General features: G+C 48.2%; 1 pseudogene; it reads left to right on the top strand.

Moving 5' to 3' along the window:
- Nucleotides 1-3: 3 nt before the first annotated feature.
- On the top strand, nucleotides 4-5,552 carry LOC120036513 (annotated as a pseudogene).
- The last annotated feature ends 203 nt before the right edge of the window (nucleotides 5,553-5,755 follow it).

Genomic DNA, 5,755 nt, shown 5'->3' with positions numbered 1-5,755 from the left:
GGATTTGAGCTGCGCGTGGAGATGTACAGCTGCTGTTCAGAGGAGGACTACTCGACAGGGAGCACGTCTCGGAAACTAGCCAGCAAACTGAGCAGCTCTCTGGGCCGTTCGGCAGGGAAGAAGCTCCGCGTCGCCATGGACCCTGGAGCCTGCAGCCCCATCAGCAACGGAGGAGGAGCCACGCTGCTGCTGCCTCTGCCCACAGTGGTGTGAGTGTGTTTATGTTGTGTACACACGCTACTTCTCTAGTGATATTCACACACCCTGAGACGTATTTCTAGGCATGTAGTGTACAGTCATTCATACAGACACACGTATGCAGTCCTGCAGCGAAACACCCACACAAAGTCACTGACGTAGACACCGACGTGTGTATTTAGTACCACAGTCACACAGCTCACCAGTGCCTCTGCCATGTGTTCTGTTCACAGGGGACCGAAGTACCATCTCTTGGCCCACACCACCCTGTCACTGTCACACGTCCAGGACAGCTTCCGCACACATGACCTCAGCATCTCGGGCAACGGTAGATCACAGTAGGGATGTGGTTTATCCATGTACAGTAAATATGGGTCAGACTTCTCTTTCTCTCCCTCCCTCTGTTTCAGTACCTCTCGCTCTCTCAGCCCTCCACACCTCTCTGATTCAGAGGGGTTGGGTTAAATGCAGAAGACAACATTTTGGTTGAATGCATTGTTGTGCTACTGACTAGATATCCTCTTTCCCCATGTCTTTCTCTCTCCATTTATCCCAGTCTCCCTCCCTCTCCCAGCCACGATGTTAGCTGTCTGACAGTCATTGTCAAGGTCATAGTAATAAATTGGAGTCAGTGCTGTGTAAAACTCCAATGATGAGGTGTACAGGGGAGTAGACACCATGACATGTGCTGCTGCTTAATTCATTGCCCCTTACTTACAGCTGTAATAAAGTTTGATGGGCACTCCACTGTTGTTCGGGGCTCACCTTGCAGCTGTGACACTTTATTCCCTGCTATGTGTGTGTGTGTGTGTGTGTGTGTGTGTGTGTGTGTGTGTGTGTGTGTGTGTGTGTGTGTGTGTGTGTGTGTGTGTGTGTGTGTGTGTGTGTGTGTGTGTAGATGTTTCATTCCTTTCTCTCTCTATCCCCCTGTCGTTCCCTGTAGAGGAGTGTTCACACTGGGTGCCTCTCTACGGCAATGTGTGTTGTCGCCTGGCTGCCCAGCCTCACTGTATGACCCAACAGATGATGAGCGGCTGCTTGAAGGTCAAGGTGAGGGTGTCTGTGTGTGTTTGAGAGGATAGCAAGGCATGTCTCTCTCTCTCTCTAATTAGCGTCTCTATCTCTCACAGCAGTTTGGAGGTGACCCTCAGAGTTGGACAAACGTCTACGGCGTCCTTAAAGGGACAAACCTTTTCTGTTACCACCGGCAAGAGGATGTAGAGGCTAACATAGAGCCGGCTTTTACCATTTCCATCAATAAGGTCAGTGGATGGAGAAAAAAAACGTCCCACATACGCACACTCTCAACATGAAACAATAAAGCATGCTAGCTGGTGGCCCCTGACCCACAGCAAAAAGTCCTCATTCAGCTTCAGACAGAGACAGTTCTGTAGAATCATGCATCAATCAGCAGCTCTGACTGCTCTGCTCTCAGGATCAAGCTGAACCCAGTGAGGCGGAACAGGGCACTGCTGCCACCTACTGGTGGGGATGGGGAAATACATTTGGAGTACTGTCTTTAGGGTGTCACAATAATATCTCCTTTCTCCTGAAATGTACACTCGTTTACTACTTCCCAAAGCATTGGATTGGTGGAGGCAGGGGCTACAGGAAGTTTCCACCCATTATACCAGTCATTTCCTTTCAAATTAGTGAAGGGAAGTGAACATGTGCACACTTTGGGAGGAATGAGAGACAATTGGGACGTATTTAACTAGGCAAGTCAGTTATGAACAAATTCTTATTTACAATGACGGCCTACCCCGGGCCAAACCTGGACCATGCTGGGCCAATTGTGCACCGCCCTATGGGACTCTCAATCACGGCCGGATGTGATACAGCCTGGATAGCTGATAACTGGGACAGATTCATGCTTGAGGTTACTTGAGTGGACTTGGCATATATGTCACTCACTGCTCTGTGTGTCAGTAAGTGCATTCACGCACTGTGAGTTGACGAGAAAATAAATGCTTTGATGCTTAAATTCATCTTTTTGGGGGGGTTATTGAATCATTTGGTCAAATGCAACACTATTAGCTGATTGTGTGTGTGTGTATCCGGTGTTAGAAGACGAGAATACGGGCGTCAGAGAAGGACCGCCACAATAAGGCCCAGAGTATCTGTATCAGTAACCATTATGGAGGAGAGGAGGTGACACACACACTCTCAGCAGACAGTCGTGAAGACACACACCGCTGGATGGAGGCCTTCTGGCAACAGTTCTATGACATGAGTAAGTAGGCTGATCACATGATTAGGGGCCTGAGTTCTTCATTGGTGAGCTCAGGGGAAAACTCCTGGCCCTAGAGTAGACATACACACCCTACACTATAGGTCCTGATATGCTCTTGTTCATGTGCTCATTGACTCCTGATGTGTCGTTAGTGGTTTTCTCAGGTTGATTGGATGTTGGAAGATGACTGACAGTTTCCTTCTTCCCTGCAGGCCAATGGAAGCAGTGCTGTGACGACTTAATGAAGATTGAGCTGCCATCGCCCCGGAAACCAACCCTGGTCACATCGAAACAGGGTTCTCTTTACCACGAAATGGGTAAGACAGCGACCCAAATTGTCCATAATACTTTTTATATGATTCAGTAATATGTTGTGGACACTTAGACTTGAGTTTCTTTCCGCTTTTATTTATTAGTAATAAATCTAGAACATATAGTAATTTGTTAGTTAGTTTATAAGTTTAGGGTTACAAAAATCATAGCTTAATAATAGGTTAATAGGTTTACAAAAACAAATACATTTAAATATATACGGAACAAAAATATATAAATACAACATGCAACAATTTCAATGATTTTACTCAGTTACAGTTCATATAAGGAAATCAGTCAATAGAAATAAATAAATGAGGCACTAATCTATAGATTTCACATGACGGGGCAGGGGCGCAGCCATGGGTAGGCCCACCCACTTGGGAGACAGGCCCAGCCAATAAATAAAAAATCCCGGAAAAAATGGCTTTATTACAGACAGAAATACTTCTCAATTTCATCAGCTGTCGGGGTGGCTGGTCTCAGATGATCCCACAGGTAAAGAAGCCGGATGTGGAGGTCCTGGGCTGGCGTGGTTATACGTGGTCTGCAGTTGTGTGGCTGGTTCAATGTACTGCCAAATTCTCTAAAACAACCTTGGAGGCGGCTTATGGTAGAGAAATTCTCTGTCAACAGCTCTGGTGGACATTCCTGCAGTCAGCATGCCAATTGCACACTCCATCAAAACTTGAGACATCTGTGTCATTTTGTTGTGTGACAAAACTGCACATTTTAGAGTGGCCTTTTATTGTCCTCAGCACCAGGTGCATCTGTGTAATGATCATGCTGTTTAATCAGCTTCTTGATATGCCACACCTGTCAGGTGGATGGATTATCTTGGCAAAAGAGAAATGCTCACTACCAGGGATGTAAACAAATGTGTGGGCAAAATCTTAGAGAAATACGTTTTTTGTGCGTATGGAACATTTCTGGGATTTTTATTTCAGCTCATGAAACATGGGACCAACACTTTAAATTTTGTTCAGTATATTTCCAGAGGATATAGTCCCCTTAACCACATGCGTGTTTCTGACTGTTCTAACAGTGGTGGTACATATGCATGAGCTCTCCATCGGACTCTACTCTGAGCTGCCTGCCACCACACTAGCACACCAACCAACCTCTATGCATAATGGATGGAAGTGTTCTTTTCTCTGACGTGCTGACTCTCTCTCTCTCTTCCTTTATCTCTCTCTCTCTTTGTGTTTCTCATTCCTTCCTTTTTGGCTATCACCTTCCCTGCACTCTCCCTTGTTCCTGTGCTCAAATTACATTTCCCCCCTTTTTTCCCACCATTATCATTCTATTCCCATCATGTTAATTTTACACTCCAATGGAATTCTAATATTCATACATTCTAAATGAACTCTTTTTACCTGCGTTATGCACCATCAATTTATCCCCAACTCATGTATCACAACTTTATTTTACCCTGCCCGTCAATGCACATACCTGCCCCCCCCCCCCCTGGACCCTAGCCCCCCTCACCCATCCCATCCTGTGAGGGTATCTTGCTGCAGGATAATGCTGTGTCTGCTGAGATTCGTGCTCTGCTCTCCTCCTATTACAACGACAGGTGAAGTACCAGGGGTCCACTAACACACTGCAGTATTGAACCTGACCCCACCCCCCCCTTCAACTAGCATCACCAAGTCTAGGTCTAGCCTCTCTGAACTGTATTCCACTGTCTCAGCGTTATTAGGACGGTCTGTCCGACCACAGTAATGACTTTCCTCTGTTCCTCCTAGTTATTGACACCTCTGATGGACATCAGTACGGTGACGGACATCCTGGCGCGGCGGATGGAGGAGCTGGAGCTGAGGAGCCAGCTGGGGACCTCTCCTCCCTGGATGTCCCTGTTCGAGGAGTTCTCCTGGTTGCCCCCGCACCCACAACCGCCTCCCCCACAGCCCCCTGCGCTGCCCCCGGCCCGGCCTGCTCTCCTCAGAAGCCAGCCTGACCTCGGACAGCGACAGCCCCTGCAGCACCAGCCCTTGCTCCCGCTACAGTTGGCTGGGCAGAGCCCCCTCTCCCTCTCCTCCCCCTCCTCACACTTCCGCCCCCGCACCCTCTCCCTGGACGCCAAGCCTCAGCACCCTCAGGGGCAGGGGGTATGGAGGGGTGTTACAGTGCTCCTGTCAGCCCCCCCTCCTCCTCCTCCCTTGCCCCCATCCCAGCCCAATGCGTCCCCCAGGCCACCCTGTCCTGCTCCAGCTCTACCTCCAGTAACAGCTCCAGCGAGGGCAGCCACCAGCCCTGAGTTGTCAGACGGCACCCCTTTCTCACGCCCCTCTTCGGCCCGTCAGAGCCTCAGGAACTTGAGGGCTAAACTGGACCCCCGGAATTGGCTCCAGAGCCAGGTATAACCCAGCTCAGACCCCACTCATCTAAACCACAGAGCCAGGTATAACCCAGCTCAGACCCCACTCATCTAAACCACAGAGCCAGGTATAACCCAGCTCAGACCCCACTCATCTAAACCACAGAGCCAGGTATAACCCAGCTCAGACCCCCAGATCACCCAAGGTCCTGGTAAGAACTGACAGGAAGGAAGCCCCCACTTCCTCTCTGATGAAAGGGCGTTGGTATTAACTGGAATGACTTCACTCTAATGACAGGAGAATTGTGAATTGTCAGTGTATGGGAATGTTTAGTATCTGAATGTGGTCAGAGGGTTGTTGGTGTAACTTGTGATCTATTCAAATGGCTAGACCCACTGTCGCCTGTAATAGCAATTAAATCCTGCCAGAAAAAGTCCTCTGAAACTACTAATACACTGATTTGCTTATTGCATGATAGTGCTCGAAGTCGAGGAATGTGTTTGTTTCAGATCTTTAAACTTCTCAGAAAGTGAATGAATTTTGAAAGCTCAACTTAATGCAACTGTGCTCCCATTAATTTTACTGTGCTACTTGTTACTACTGTGATAACATCAGGGTCACTTCCTCGGCTGGGTTTCCAGAACTTCCCCTACATTCATTAACACATTGTAGGCCTAATACACATCAACCA

This window comes from Salvelinus namaycush, unplaced genomic scaffold, assembly GCF_016432855.1.
Source record: "Salvelinus namaycush isolate Seneca unplaced genomic scaffold, SaNama_1.0 Scaffold1379, whole genome shotgun sequence".
Taxonomy (NCBI): Eukaryota; Metazoa; Chordata; class Actinopteri; order Salmoniformes; family Salmonidae; genus Salvelinus; species Salvelinus namaycush.
This window is presented reverse-complemented; position numbering and strand designations above follow the sequence as displayed.